The 16,470-nt window shown below is 39.6% G+C and overlaps 1 long non-coding RNA gene across 1 annotated transcript; it reads left to right on the forward strand.

Annotated features, from left to right (window-relative positions):
* The first annotated feature begins 15,453 nt into the window (after window positions 1-15,453).
* On the forward strand, window positions 15,454-16,052 carry LOC142963219 (uncharacterized). The gene is made up of 2 exons (XR_012957409.1): window positions 15,454-15,587; window positions 15,737-16,052. It is a non-coding gene; the product is annotated as an uncharacterized LOC142963219 (long non-coding RNA).
* Window positions 16,053-16,470: the final 418 nt, after the last annotated feature.

The following is a 16,470-nucleotide window of genomic DNA, read 5'->3' on the forward strand; positions in this document are numbered from 1 at the left end:
TTCCCCATCATGGCGTCCACCATCCAAAGAAGGGATCCCTCCGAGTGGTGTTCGACTGTGGAGCCACGTTCCAAGGAGCATCATTGAATAGCGAACTCTTGCAGGGTCCTAACCTCACCAGCTCACTCCTTGGCGTCCTTACTCGTTTCAGATGGGAACCTGTTGCATTCATGGGTGACATTCAAGCCATGTTCCACCAGGTGAAGGTGGCTGAAGAGGACAGAGATTTTCTTCGTTTTCTCTGGTGGCCAGATGGAGATGTCACGAAGGACCTGGTTGAATATAGAATGACTGTACACCTCTTTGGGGCTGTGTCGTCACCCAGTTGTGCAAGCTATGCATTGAGAAAAACTGCTGAGGATAACCAGTCTGAGTTTGCGACTGAAGTATCACAATCTGTCAAGCAGAATTTCTACGTGGATGACTGTTTGAAGAGCTCAGCTACTGAAGGAGAAGCTATCCGGATGATAAGAGATCTCATTGCTCTGTGTCGAAAGGGGGGCTTTAACTTGGAAAAATGGATCAGCAGTAGTCGTGTTGTTTTGCAAACCATTGCAGAGGATCAAAGGGCCAAGGACTTAAGGGAGTTGGATTTGGACCGAGACAAACTTCCAGTGGAAAGAGCTCTGGGTCTGCAGTGGTGTGTGGAGACTGACTCTTTCAGATTCAAGATGGAGTTAAAACAACAGTCTCACACCAGACGTGGTATGCTGTCAGTTACCAGCTCAGTGTATGATCCTCTGGGGTTCCTGGCACCAGTCACTTTGCTGGCCAAAATTTTGCAGCAAGAACTCTGTAGGAGAGGATGTGGCTGGGATGATGCTTTACCACAAGACATCTTACACCCATGGAAAAAGTGGTTGGAGGATTTGGATCTGCTGGCTGCATTCAACGTGGACAGGTGCGTTAAGTCAGTGGATTTTGGAGAGGTCAGACAAGCCCAACTACATCACTTTGCTGATGCCAGCACAGATGGGTACAGAACTATAACATACATCCGGATATTAAATCAGGAAAACCGCATCCAGGTCACCTTTTTGCTCGGCAAAGCCAGAGTGACACCACTGAAGGCTGTAACTATTCCTCGACTCGAGTTGTCAGCAGCCGTCCTTGCTGTCAGAGTGGACTTGATGTTAAAGGCAGAGTTGAATTTCCAGTTGGAGGATTCAGTGTTTTGGACTGACAGCACTGCAGTGTTGAAGTACCTTAACAATGAGGACAGGCGCTTTCACACGTTTGTGGCCAACAGAATCTCAACCATCAGAGAAGCGTCTGAGCCCTCACAGTGGAGACATGTCAGTTCCAAGGACAATCCAGCGGACGATGCGTCGAGGGGAATGAAGGTCTCAGACTTTCTGAAGAATAGCAGGTGGCTTGAAGGTCCTGCATTTCTTTGGAAGCAGGAGGAAGACTGGCCTAAAATTGTGTTGGAAGTGTCCGTGGACTCAGATGACCAAGAGGTGAGAAAGAAGGCCACAGCAAATGTCATCTGTGTGTTTGACGTGTCTAGTCCTACTGATCAACTCATTGCATACTTTTCTGACTGGATCAGGCTCAAGAAAGCAGTTGCCTGGTTTCTCAGGTTAAAGGCCATATTGTTGGCACAGAGTCGCTCGAGAAAGCAGTTGGAAGCGTCTGTGGCTAATCATCCGGAGAACACCAGTCAGGATAGGTCGATGCAGGCTAAACGACAAGGCGTCATAGAGAAACCAAAGATCTTGACACTGGATGATCTAATGGGAGCAGAGATTGCCATCATTTGCTACTGTCAGCGAGAGAGGTTTAGTGAGGAGATTTCTGCCCTGTCATCCAGGAAAGCAACCGTGAGTCGACTGAGTCCCGTGTATAAGTTGGATCCAATTTTGGAGGATGGACTCTTGAGAGTTGGAGGGAGGTTGAGCAGAGGAGCAATGCCTGAAGAAGCCAAACATCCACTAATCCTTTGCAAGGACCAACATGTATCCATGCTCATTCTCAAGCATGTACACCAGAATCTGGGCCATGGTGGACGGACTCATACACTGTCTGCGGTGAGGAAGCGGTTTTGGATCACCAAGGCCAATTCCGCTGTCAGAAAGATCATTGCTGAATGCAGCTTTTGTAAACGCTACAATGGAAGGGCAGTGGAACAAAAGATGGCAGATCTTCCTACGGTGAGAATTCTTCCCGATCTACCACCATTCACCAACACGGGGGTAGATTACTTTGGACCAATTGAAGTAAAGAGGGGAAGGTCAACCTGTAAGCGATATGGTGTTATATTTACCTGTATGGCGAGCAGGGCCATTCATTTGGAGGTAGCCGTTTCACTGGAAACAGACGCATGCATCAATGCTTTACGGCGTTTTATCAGCAGGAGAGGACAAGTGGTGAGCTTGAGGTCAGACAATGGTACCAACTTCATTGGGACAGAAAGAGAGCTAAAGGAGTCACTCACTGCTTTGAATCATGATCGGATTCAGGGAGTCCTGTCACAAGTTGGAATTCGTTGGAGTTTTAACCCACCAGCAGGTTCACACCATGGTGGGGTGTGGGAACAGTTGATCCGCCTGGTGAGAAGGGTTCTCAGCTCCGTTATACGTCAGCAGAGCTTGGATGATGATGGGCTTCATACAGTGTTCTGTGAAGCGGAGGCTATTTTGAATGATCGTCCAATTACCAAGCTCTCTGATGATCTCAATGACCTGGAACCGCTCACGCCTAATCATCTACTTCTCCTGAAGGGTAAACCAGCTTTGCCACCTGGAGTGTTCGAGCCTCATGACCAATATGGAAGAAGACGATGGAGGCAGGTGCAGTACCTCTCAGATCTTTTCTGGAAGAGATGGGTGAGGGATTACTTTACCCTTGCTCCAAGAAAGACAAAAATGGAACCAGAGGAAAAGGAGTTTGGTCGCTGGAGATATCGTGGTAATCATGGATCCTTCAGCTCCTCGTGGTTCATGGCCACTGGGCAAGGTTCTGGAAGTTTTTACGGACAAAAAGGGACTAGTGCGTTCGGTGAGATTACAGACCAAATCTAACATTCTTGAAAGGCCAGTCACAAAACTCTCTTTGCTACAGGGAGTGTAAATTGATTTGTCTGTAATGCACTTGGTCATAACTTAACATTTTGGCTCCTTTGTTGTATTTTGTTTGAATTGTTATGTCTGTCTGGGTTAATAATTAGGGGCCGGTGTGTTAGAGCCAAAAATGGTATTATAAATACGACTGTATTTCTTTGTGTACATTGGGTGGCGCTGTATTCCTGTCCGGGGCTCGGGTATATAGGTCCTGAAATCGCTGTGTTTGTCAGGTGTTTGACCCCGGAAGGGCAAAAGGTTTTGACCGCGATACTCTACACATTTACTGCATCGTGAGAAAGAGTGGCTTTCGTGTACATTGTTCCACGACGAAAATAAATGAGCTATCGATCATCAAACAAAGGTCTCTGTGATGTGTCAACAGCACCACACCTCACAGATAGTTTAGCATAGCCTACAGCAAGCGCGTCAACCAGGCTACTCCGAGGGAGGAGCACCTCAGGAGCTTACAGCCACACGACTGGGCTTCTTTAACACTGAGCGTTCAACGCGTTTATCTTTTAACACCATCACGTTTCTACATTTAGTTCTACATGTTTCCTCTGTCTTTGTGGCTTCCAGTTTAGTCAGTTGAGCACATTGCCGCTTATTTTTCATGATCTAATACAAACCAGTCAGTTAACTTTCAAGAAGGTTTGATTTGAAAACAAATGCAGAAAGTGCTCTAATCAGAAAACACAATATTACGGGCTTAAACAGATGTGGCAAGGACAATAAGAAAAGAATAAATAAAAGTTATGCCAGCTAGGGAATTGCACCCCACGAAATGCCGTCTGAAGAACCTTCGTCATTGCTTTGAAAATTGGTAAGGCCCACAGATTCGTCACTGACACAAGACAGGTGTGTTTACAATATAAACGACCCTATTCACTTTGAGTGCTCAGTGTATTCTGCACACATTTCTCAGCATAAGCTAATAAGAGTGTGGGTTCACAGATCATCATAAGTTAACCATAGTGTAGTTTACACGCTACAAACCATAGGAGGGTGTGCTCGACCGCACAAGCGTGACATTAAACAGTGAGGCCAGAAACAAATATAGATTAGAAGTGCACTCTTCTTTTCACAGCTTACCACCTTCTGAAACACTGAAAGGACCTCTTTGCATAGAATAACCTTTTACAGTGTGATTTTAAAAGTTATGCTAAATTAGTCTTACTTAGCTTTGTAGGTTTTAGGTGAAATATATAAAACACACACATAGCTGTTGCTGTGCATTTAATCAAAGACAGAGGTTAGGTGTCATGATTGATTTGGTTTGATAGCTTGAGGTTAAAAGTTGACAGCCATGGACTTCCAATTCAGATGATTCACAGAGCAATAAAATAGGTGTTTATGGTTCATGATAGTTATAGTGTCCTTAAACAACCACCTGAGATCATTTTTTTTAGTTCAACCCTCTCACTGGAACACAGTTGAACTTCTGACCGACATACTCTGGTGAGCAAATGATTGACAACACAGGAGTGTTATAAAGGTGCTCCAACGATCCAGAATCATTTTGCTGCTTTGTTCAAAACAATAATTGTGTGGGTACCAAAATGTCCAGTATTGTTGCAGCTGTTAGCCTTTTAATATGTGTATACCATAGGAAATCCAAAGAGATGCAACTGTTGCACCATAACTCTTTATAGGTTTGGTTGGACCACAATTAAACATTTATTTTTTTTCCTCATAAAAACCAGGTGATTTAGTCATTGTCATGACACATTCATGTGATGTTACCCATCCATGCCAAATGTATCTAATTATAAAACCAAGACCGGTGGCTAGCGCCAGCTCTTCAATCCTGAGCATGTCAGTTTTTGGTTAAAGATATCCTACAGTTGACTTATGATTTTATACTTAGAGAATTTTTTTGATTCAAAATTGTTGAGTTTTGTTTCAGTATTTATTCATAATTTGTACAGTATTTGTACAGTACAGCTATTTACTGTGGCACAGTGTGAATGTAATTTAAAGGTTTCTGTGAAAACCATTCTGTAATGTGGCCTATATTAATGTATGATTCAATATAAATTCATGGTCCAAAACGTAAGTCTTCTCAGGTCATGATTTCGTGAATTATATGTCTGTATTAAGTCATTTTGTGGACAGGCAAGGCTATGCACCATTGGTTCACTTCCTCATTGGCGGCATGATCTTATCAAGAAGCTTTTTTCTGTTGAAATGTTTCAGACGATTGAAAGCAGAAGCTCAGTGCTAATGAAAAGAAAATACAAACCTGATCGATAAACCTATATGTGCATGCTTTATATTTTATCTGCAGCACAACCAACATCAACTTGAAAACAGGGGAATTCTTTCCCTGCACACATTGATTTAGAAATACATGATGAGTTGCACAAAGTTGGTGGAACAGTGGTTTATTTTGAAAAGAACGTTTTTGCAATCCTCAGACAACAAATTTACATTTTGCCACTTTTCCTTCCTCTTCTTTAAAGTGACAGAAACAGGAACAATGTGAACGTGTGTTAACATGTACAATGTAGTACATACTTTAACATTTCATACAAACTGTATGTCCCAAATGACTGGATACGCAGTGACATTTTTGATTTAAAGTTCTCCGACGAGGCTGAATGTTTGCATTTAGCGGTACAATGTCGGTGGACCATGAGTCATGTAGCAGCTGTTTTTCAGGATGTGGCTAAACACTGCTGTCTGTGTGTGATATTCCACAGCCATTTTTAATCATGCTCTCAGTTCCTGTTTTAACTAAATGTTTTTTTATGTCATATCATACACCTGTTCACTGCCAAATGATGACATTTGTGTTTTCATATCAAAATCAAGCTGCTTTTATTTCTTTAAAAAACAAAACATTTCTGTTCATTCACCATTTCCATTACACCAAACACAGCTGCCATCCTCCCTCACTAAAACCCAATAGTTTGTACTTTTGAATGAACTATTCTCATGGTAAATTAAGTTGTTTTCCCTTCTGTCCTTCGAAGTAAGAAATGTAATACTCTCTCCTCTCTCTCGATTTCCTGTAAATTCAAATTCTAAAAAACAGATGTATTACCATCATTGTACTTCCTCTTTTTATTTCTTGACAGAATGCAAACACCATTTCTTGACTATAGATGGACAAATGCATCGTCACTTTTATCCATCAAGGTGTCAGACTAATTTCAACATCCTGTCTAAGTTAAAGAAAGAAGAACTTGTGAAATGCTTTTTTCAGTGCAGCTTTAACCAAAAGAAGACACTCAAGTTTCACAAGTGACAATTTATCCAGTGATTCTTTGTCCTTAAAATCAGTAACTTGGTGCTGAAAATGATCCATATAAACACACTGAAGTCCTGTGATTGGCAAATGCCCACCAGAGATGATCAATGCAACAGACATGTGTAGTGCTTGTAATTGTGAAAGCAGGAGGTGCAGCATTATAACATCATGTTGATGGGAATCATCTTCATTCATAGTGTGGAAAAGTTATAAAAACAAAAATAAAGCTATGTACATATTTCCCTCTGTATCAGTCTCTAGTATTCCTCTGGTATCGTGTCAGACAAAATGTTGTCGCTGGGGCTGGTGGTGATGTGGGTGTCAGCGGGTCCACCCAGCGCTGCTGGGGTGGGTGTTGTTGTGGAGGCCTGCTGAGAATGCTGCAGCTTCTTGCGGTTTATCTTCCTCTCTTTGGCACGTCGGTTCTGAAACCAAATCTTCACCTGAGATATCAACGTCAGAAACATATTTATTAAGTGTGTGCTCCAATATGATGGTTATAAGGTATGATCAGAAATAGCAGTGATGCATTATCTGTTCTGTGTTTGCTTTCCTTTGACCCTTTGCCTGTAATTACGTGTGTTATCTTCAGTTGACAACTTTCTATCGCCCTGCCCCATCTACTTCTGCTTAAGTTTGGTAATTTCCTTCGTTCCCAGAATGACTTTGTTGCACTCTAACTGTGGACTCGACAAGCAGAGTGAGTAGGCGGGAAATAACAATAATAACAACAATAGCGAGAATGAGGGATTCTCCATTAACACTACTTGTACAAGACGTTTTGGTGGCCACATAACATTATAGTTTACAGAGGTTTCTGCTGTTTGTTCTAAAGCAGATATATTTCTTAGAATGACAAGTTTATGTTTCAGAGATAAATTGTTTGTTTTTACAGGTACTTGCCTTAGAAGCTACGCATATTCTAAAAATGGTGATTTTGCATTTAAAGTGTGTATTAAAGACCAAACTAATTATACATCATACATTTTACAGTTATATTCACATATATGACTAAAGTTTTTATCTCCTAAATGTTGAGTTATGTAAATAATAGTTGTGTGTTTTTCTCATCTATTAATAATTACAAATAGAGGTCTGTTGTTCTCCCATGTTTACAAAGAGTAATATTGTTAAACCTTTAGAAGTAATAAATATTAAGACTTTTTACTTTGAGTTTTATTGTTGTTATGTATTCACAACCTGTCAATCAATCGGTCATCAGATCCTTTTGTTGACATTTTGATCACAGACTTTAATTACTGCTGAGTGTTGAATAAACCCTCCGACTCATCATCAGTGTCAGTAGGTGTGAGGTTTTCCTCCACTGGTTCACAGAGGAGCTACTGTTGCTTATTGATAATTCTGTACTCAGTAAAACTCTCTGTTGATAACATTTAAACATCAATAAAACATAATCACATATCTGTTACTGTCTTAAGAGGCTCCACACAAACATTCTGCCTCACTAAACATTAAGTCTATAATATGACTGTTTATTGCTGCAAGTGAAATGTCAGAAGTCTTTTCATGTTTTAGGACGTTTGTTTTTAATCAACAGTCGCCAGTGGAGGGCAACAGAGTCTTAAGAGACATTTTGTATTTTGATGCTTCAGAGACATTGTTCTTGAAACTTTCATGCCAATAAAAACCATTTGAATTGATTTGATTTGAATTGAATCAAGTTGAATGGAGAGACAGGAGGGAGTTGTGATGAATTGTTGAGGTGAGCTCAAAGTAACCAGAGACGTTGCAGAGAAAGCAGCATGGTTTTTAGACCACTGTGACCAAACAGCAGTGTGATTGAAAACATATCTGAGCACCTTGGGGTGGTTTATTGTCGCCTCTTTCTTCCCTTGTTTTATACATCTGACAAAACATAGAACACGTTTGTCACAGGAATAGAAAGCAGAACATTTTGGTTGGTCTTATTGCAAAGAGCTTAAATATACTGAAGAAACAGCAGCATTAATTGGCCAATAATAAAGTCTAAAGCTGTATAATGCTGCTCTACCACTCAGGCTGATATAATGTAGAAATATAAGATTGTGATAACTATAATTTCATTTTTACTGCCCTGTTCAAGTATTCAAGATCACATGATAAAAACTCCAATTCATGTCCACTACACTGATCATATTTGGTAAACTGTGTTTTAGTGGATCCTAACCTTTTATTTTCACTGAATTTTCAACAATTTAACCGTTCAACCTTCAGTGTGTTTATCTGAAATGTATCAATATGGCTTTAAAGTTGAACTGAACATCAGGCCTATACATTCCAATACACAGAAATATGATTTCCATGTAACTTTAAACACATTTCTTTGTGATTCAGAATTAGTTTTACATTTTAATCTGAAGACTTTAATAATCTTAATTTAAAATATAGTTTGGTGTATGTAATTAGTTTATGTGACGTAGTTTGAGGGGTTCAGACATTGTTTGGTTAAATTTAACTTGTGATCATTCATTAAGAGATAATTGATAGATGTATCAAACACTCATTTAATTGGAAATTAACAGATGGAGGGATGACAAATTCCAGCTACAGTCTCAAATCCTCTTTCAGCAGGAAGGAGGAATGTTTCCCTCTCTTCCACTCCGTCCATCGCCTACAGAGGCCATGTGGTTGGAGGCTAAAAGGGGAAGTGAAACCCATATCACTTCCTTTTCTCTTCTCTGCCTATTAAAAGATGAATACAACAACGCTCTGGTCGGTTAAAGGTTTGTTCAGATGTGCATGTTTTCTTTTGGGGGAAAAGTAGAAAAGTTTGTCTGTAAGCTGCTGACTGGGTCAACGGAGGCTGAACACTGAGGAGACATGAAGGCTGTGGTTGGACTGTTTGTGATGATACTCGGAGTCTCTCACGGTGAGCTGTTTAACTTTTAACACTGAGTCGTGGGTTTAGACATTCTCCTCAGTGGTGCAGGTCAAATACTGCAGGATGAGACACCTGTTGGTTCTGAGGAAATACCAACGTTATTGATCAACTATTTAACAATCTACTGTTTATATGTAGTATTTGAGCTCTTCTGAGGTTCAGTAGCTTTTGAAAAATCTAGTTATTTTTCTAAGAACAATAGCAAATCCGGAGATCAATCCCACGTCATTGTGCAATCTTTCTAAATATTAATCTATTAAATGACTTCAACTCTAAATGTGATCCTGATTATTCTCCTGCAACACAGCAACACAGCATGCGTTGTTAATAACTGGATGTGATTAACTACAATATGACAAAATGTATTACAGCAAAATACCTCTGTTAGCTGAACCTAAACTGTTTTGCAGTCACCGGTCATGTGTAACACTCAGCAAACATATAAAACAATAAACGCCTGTTTGCATAATGTTGTCTATTAGAGACACAGCTGCTCCAAACCCACTATTGTTGCTTAAATGTGCCTAAAACACTTTCATGTTTTTGTTCCAAAATGTTCAGGTGTGGAAACCTACTGTGATGGCAGACAGAACGGAGCTCAGTGTTATGGAGCTTTGGGAGGAACTGTGGTCCTCCAGCTGATGACCAAAGCCTCAGAAATACATAAATACGAATGGTTGAACAAAACAACAGTAACACTGAAAGGGAAAATGAATAACATTACGTCTAATCTGATAGAAAACAGATCATCCTTTACTCCCAGTGATGGAAGATTTAGGATCAATAAACTGAGCAGGACTGATGGTGGTGAATATAGACTTATAACCTTTGATTCAAACGGAATTCACTTAGAGGACAGGGTTCTACAGTTGACCATTCAAGGTAAATAACTATTTATTACATGCATCTCATATTCTACGTGCTGTATATCTGTATCCATGTCTGGACTGCTCTGTATGAGAAACTCTACAGAATGATGAAGATTATGTCAACATGAAAAGTCATCTGAGTGTGTTTCCTTCAGCTCCTGTGTCCTCTGTCCTGCTGGTCTCTGAGTGTCTGTCCCAGGGAGAGATGAAGGTGTCCTGCTCCTCTGAGGGAGCGGAGAGTCCTCAGTACAGCTGGACTCTGGATGATCACACTCTGACAGGCTCTGAGCTCCTCTCTGGAAACACCAAGACAAACAACATCACTCTGAAACAACACGTCTCAGGAAAACTGGTCTGCTCGGTCAAGAATAAAGTCAGTAGTGTCTTAAAAGAGGTGCAGATATCTACCTGTGGTGAGTGAGAGCATGAGTAGACAAAAGTCTGATGTTAAGATACTAATGATTAGCTGAACATCAGTCATTGATCTCTGTCTTTCTCACAGGCTACAAATTCATTAACTGCACCACACCCAATGGGACGCACATATCACAGTGGGTGTTTGCAGCCAATAATACCCTGTGTATTGAGCCAACATCATCTCCCACTACAATCACAGCAACCTCCCATGCTGGTAAGGAGTCTGGCATCACAGTGTCAATTAACCCCAACAATAATATCACATCCTCCAATAAAACTGTGACTCACACCCCCAGTGAGGACTCATGGGACTTTATTAGTAAGTGAAAACTAACTCTGCTGCAGTGAATTCATTTAAGTCATTTCCATTATCTTTGTTTTACATTCTCCACAAAAACACCTGTAATGTTTGCTAACTTAAAGATCTGTGTGTCTCTTGTGTCTTTTATTACAGAAAAAGGCTACTTGCAAATAACGGCTGGTGTACTGGGTGCACTTGTACTTCTGTTAGTGGTCGGGGTAGCTGTCGTCTGTTCTCAGAAGAAAAAGAAAAAGAACAAACCTAAAGGTACAAAACTTCCCTTTCCTCAACTCATCACTGCAATGACCCATCGGGCAACATACTTATTCACCTTCTTGCCGAAAATGTGATGAGAAGATTGAGACCACTCTACAAACTTGCCAGTGATATAAATGTTTTAGTCCATTTCTCAGTAAGAGAGTACCTCCCAAAATGTCAACTTGTTGTTAACAATCCGCTGTACAAACAGACCGTGGTGGAGTAAGTATTCAGATCCTTTAGTGTTAATACTACACAGGAAAAAATAAAACTCTTTTACAATTATTGAAAATGTTACTTAAAAGTATGTAAGAATAATCAGGAAAATGTGCTTAAAGTATTAACGGTAAAAGTACTCAATACAGAAAAGTGTATGTTGTACTGTTATACCAATAGATTATTATGCATGAATGTAAAAGCAGGATTTTATTGTTGTAGTTGATTGAATGAAGTAGTAGAAAGTAGAAGTAGAAAGATTCCAGTAAAGTACAAGTACCTGAAATTTGTACTTAAGTACAGTACTTGAGTACTGAGTATATCTCAGCATTAAATATATATATATATATTTGTGCCACTCTTTCCTTTCACTCTGCAGAAGAAGATGACCAGGAGTTGACCTATGCTGATATCAAGATCATGCAGCGACCGGGGAGGCAGGTGCAGCAAAGAGCAGGGCCGGAGGTGGAGTACGGCGAAGTCATGTTTCCAGAGCGACCTCGACAGTCTGTTCAACCAGCAGAAGATGAGTGTGTGTACTCCAATGTCCGTAAAGGAAGGTGATTCACAGAGTTTAAAGACTGCACCACTGAAGGCAGATGGAGGAGATGGCTGTCAAGAGGCCAAAAGGCTTTTCACCTTCATGTGACTTCCAGTTGGAAAATATCTCATATCGCTCATAGATTTTTCTATTTTTCTAGCACTTTCACTGTTGTCTTCTACAATTTTTTCTTCAGAAAATATGTTTTAAAATATTCCATATTACAGTATTACATTACATTTCCCTGTAATATAATTCTCTTTAGATTATATTGTACCTACTTTTTACTTGTTTCTAATTTGTGAGCATATTTACCTTCATTTTATCGTTAAAACACTAAACTTCCAATAATGTATGAATTTGAAAAACAACAATGTATGTCATTGTATTACTCACCTGATGTCAACGTTTGCATTTACTGGGATTGAAATGTATTCATGAAACAGATGTGGATGGACTAGTTGGGGGTCGGAGTGTAATCATGCATATGTAGTGTGGATTCATTAAACGTTTGGTGCTGTGTAACGTCAAATTAGACCGTGTGATCTTCCTTTGGCTTTCTTGCCATAAGTTAGGTTTATAGAGTAATGTCTCTCAGGAAGTTGGCAGTAACCACACATTTGTTTCCATGGTGTTAACACTTCTGCTTCTTTCAGGTTGACAGACTTGGTTTGTCAGTTGCAGGGGTGATTATGAAGACAATCTTTTTACATTTGGTTCAGTTAATATTTAACCAAAGTACATGCAGTTCCTTAGTGTTTACAATAAGAACATCCCCTTTTTCTCCTTTACTGAGAGGGACAAATCTAGCGTGAGCAACTTGTTCAACTTGTCATACTGAGATTCAACGCATTTATCTTTTAACACCATCACGTTTCTATATTTAGTTCTACATGTTTCCTCTGTCTTTGTGGCTTCCAGTTTAGTCAGTTGAGCACATTGCCGCTTATTTTTCATGATCTAATACAAACCAGTCAGTTAACTTTCAAGAAGGTTTGATTTGAAAACAAATGCAGCCATTTGCCTGGAATTAAATATAACCTCATGTAATTGAGGACTAGATCGATATGTAATTTACAGCCATTTTTGTGAAATTTGGTGAAAAAGGGATGGACGGTAAAACGCAGAGCACATTCAACAGGGTAACTCTGAACTTTTCAGATTCAAAAGTATTTATTGTTAGAGAAAGAACAAATACAAACTTCAGATTAAAAGAGGCATTCTGCCTGAAAGTGCTCTAATCAGAAAACACAATATTACGGGCTTAAACAGATGTGGCAAGGACAATAAGAAAAGAATAAATAAAAGTTATGCCAGCTAGGGAATTGCACCCCACGAAATGGCGTCTGAAGAACCTTCGTCATTGCTTTGAAAATTGGTAAGGCCCACAGATTCGTCACTGACACAAGACAGCTGTGTTTACAATATAAACGACCCTATTCACTTTGAGTGCTCAGTGTATTCTGCACACATTTCTCAGCATAAGCTAATAAGAGTGTGGGTTCACAGATCATCATGAGTTAACCATAGTGTGGTTTACACGCTACAAAACATAGGAGGGTGTGCTCGACCGCACAAGCGTGACATGAAACAGTGAGGCCAGAAACAAATATAGATTAGAAGTGCACTCTTCTTTTCACAGCTTACCACCTTCTGAAACACTGAAAGGACCTCTTTGCATAGAATAACCTTTTACAGTGTGATTTTAAAAGTTATGCTAAATTAGCCTTACTTAGTTAGCTTTGTAGGTTTTAGGTGAAATATATAAAACACACACACACACACACACACACACACACACACACACACACACATCAAACCTGTGCTTCCTCCAGTAGAGATGAGCCCTGTTTACTTAAGCAAGTGAAAACCAACTCTCCTGCCACAGCCCTATGTTCACATGTGATTTCTGTGTCTCTTAATCTGAGCAGATCTCTCCCAGCTCATATGTGGAGTGCGAGCAGCTGTGGTGATTCTTGCATTAATTGGGATCACCGTCTTTTTTGCTTGGAAGAAAAAGAAAAACAAGATGGCTCAAGACTCTGTTGTCCGTCGACAGATTGAAGATCAGGAGAACTCTGTTGTGATGGTTGGAATGAGAAGGTCTTCATCTGATCTTTAACTGTGTGAATCCGGTGTCGTGTGACTCTTTTCACTCGGTCACTTCAGTTGTTGACTGGTGAAAGAGGGATGCTTTACTTCGATTTCATTTGCGTGTAGACGTCGTCTTGTTGTCAAATGTTCAGTGCGTCGCTGCCTTTGGAGAGTGATGAAGCATCCAGAGGCCCACAGCACAGTTTAATTGTCATAGTAGCTCTGCAACTCATTTTGATGCCAATTGGAAATGATCGTACAGTAGATTTCCACATTGACGCTCTCTGGTGAAAACAATGTATCTCCAAATGTGGTGACCTTTAATTTTTCAGATGAATTGAAGGATTAAGCGTTTCTTTGTCCTACTTCTTTGTGTAAATCAGATATTTAACACACTGGATTATCTGAAAAATGCATGGAAAAAGATATATTTCTTAGAATGACAAGTTTATGTTTCAGAGATAAATTGTTTGTTTTTACAGGTACTTGCCTTAGAAGCTATGCATATTCTAAAAATGGTGATTTTGCATTCAAAGTGTGTATTAAAGACCAAACTAATTATACATCATACATTTTACAGTTATATTCACATATATGACTAAAGTTTTCATCTCCTAAATATTGAGTTATGTAAATAATAGTTGTGTGTTTTTCTCATCTATTAATAATTACAAATAGAGGTCTGTTGTTCTCCCATGTTTACAAAGAGTAATATTGTTAAACCTTTAGAAGTATTAAATATTAAGACTTTTATCTTTGTTGAGTTTTATTGTTGTTATGTATTCACAACCTGTCAATCAATCGGTCATCAGATCCTTTTGTTGACATTTTGATCACAGACTTTAATTACTGCTGAGTGTTGAATAAAACCTCCGACTCATCATCAGTGTCAGTAGGTGTGAGGTTTTCCTCCACTGGTTCACAGAGGAGCTACTGTTGCTTATTGATAATTCTGTACTCAGTAAAACTCTCTGCTGATAACATTTAAACATCAATAAAACATAATCACATATCTGTTACTGTCTTAAGAGGCTCCACACAAACATTCTGCCTCACTAAACATTAAGTGTATAATATGACTGTTTATTGCTGCAAGTGAAATGTCAGAAGTCTTTTCATGTTTTAGGACGTTTGTTTTTAATCAACAGTCGCCAGTGGAGGGCGACAGAGTCTTAAGAGACATTTTGTATTTTGATGCTTCAGAAAACATTGTTCTTGAAACTTTCATGCCAATAAAAACCATTTGAATTGAATTGAATTGAATCAAGTTGAATGGAGAGACAGGAGGGAGTTGTGATGAATTGTTGAGGTGAGCTCAAAGTAACCAGAGACGTTGCAGTTACTGTTACTTTGTCTTGCTGCTGTAACATTCAAATTTCCCCCTGGGGATGAATAAAGTATCTATCTATCTATCAAATAAACACTTAAATGTGTATTTGGGATGTTTTCTTTACACTGGCTAGAAAGAACATGTGTTATGTAAATGTATATGAGTAATATCCAAGTGAAAAACTCATTTGTATATGTACATTTAAGTGCTGTGCTATTATACGTATCATAACCATTGTGGTCTCTCCTCTCCAGAAAACGTTTCGCACATCTTGATCCCAGTCTGTTCTGCAGTGGGGGCTCTTCTGATAGTGGTGGTGTGTTGCTGTGTCTGCTGGAAACTGAGGCGTCGTAAGAAGACAGGTAAGACTTTACACACCTGTAACCAAAAAAGGGTCAATTTGATAATGTCAGCATTTCAGTCAACACCGTTGGTGAAAGAGTCTTTTTTTCCTTTTGTTTTGCTTTAACTGCAAAAGAATTTTGCTTTATTCTTTGTTGTCTATCCTCAGGTAAATAACTGATAATGAATGCCTTGAATTTGGACTTGAACTCGCTTGAGGAACAGGATCAACAATGAACTGAGGACTCAAAGAACAGGACTACTTGCATTACTTGGGAGCTTGAAAAGTATTTTTTTGTATCTTGCATTAGTGTTGAAAAATATTTGTTACAGGAAACGCCGACTTGTGGCATCAGTGAAATGTTGGGCATGTCATGTTAATCTCAGCAGCACCATCAAGTATGATCAGTATAAAAAATGTACATAATTGTATTTTTGATCTACTCTTTGTTAAACTATAATAAAAGACTGATGGTCACATTTGACACTGTTGGAGCTATTTATTTGATGTTGTATTTTGTTATTTAATTTATAAGTAGTGTTGTTTAATTACTGTAGATGTTTGATAAATTAAGATTGTTTTTTCTCTTTCATAGTAATTTGTTTATGTAACATAGTCCCTGCTACCCGGTGGGTCTGGTGAGCACAAGGATGCCAGCACACGGTTAAATGACGGTTTCAAATGTTCTTTATTGTCATGGAATCTGACTTGCTTGGCCGTGTGCTCTCCTGCCTTGCCTCCGAGCACACGCCGCGGGAGGTTTGCAGTCCTCTCCCGTCCTGTCCGTTCCAGTGTCTCACTGTGCTCGTCCCGAGCTGTCCCTCTCGCCTCCGTCGCTACTGTTGATTAAATACAGATGAGAGTGAGACAATCAGGATCAGTTTCAGCTGCGCCTAATTAAG

This window comes from Anarhichas minor, unplaced genomic scaffold (genome assembly GCF_050575085.1).
Source record: "Anarhichas minor isolate MPS153535 unplaced genomic scaffold, ASM5057508v1 ptg000028l, whole genome shotgun sequence".
Classification (NCBI taxonomy): Eukaryota; Metazoa; Chordata; class Actinopteri; order Perciformes; family Anarhichadidae; genus Anarhichas; species Anarhichas minor.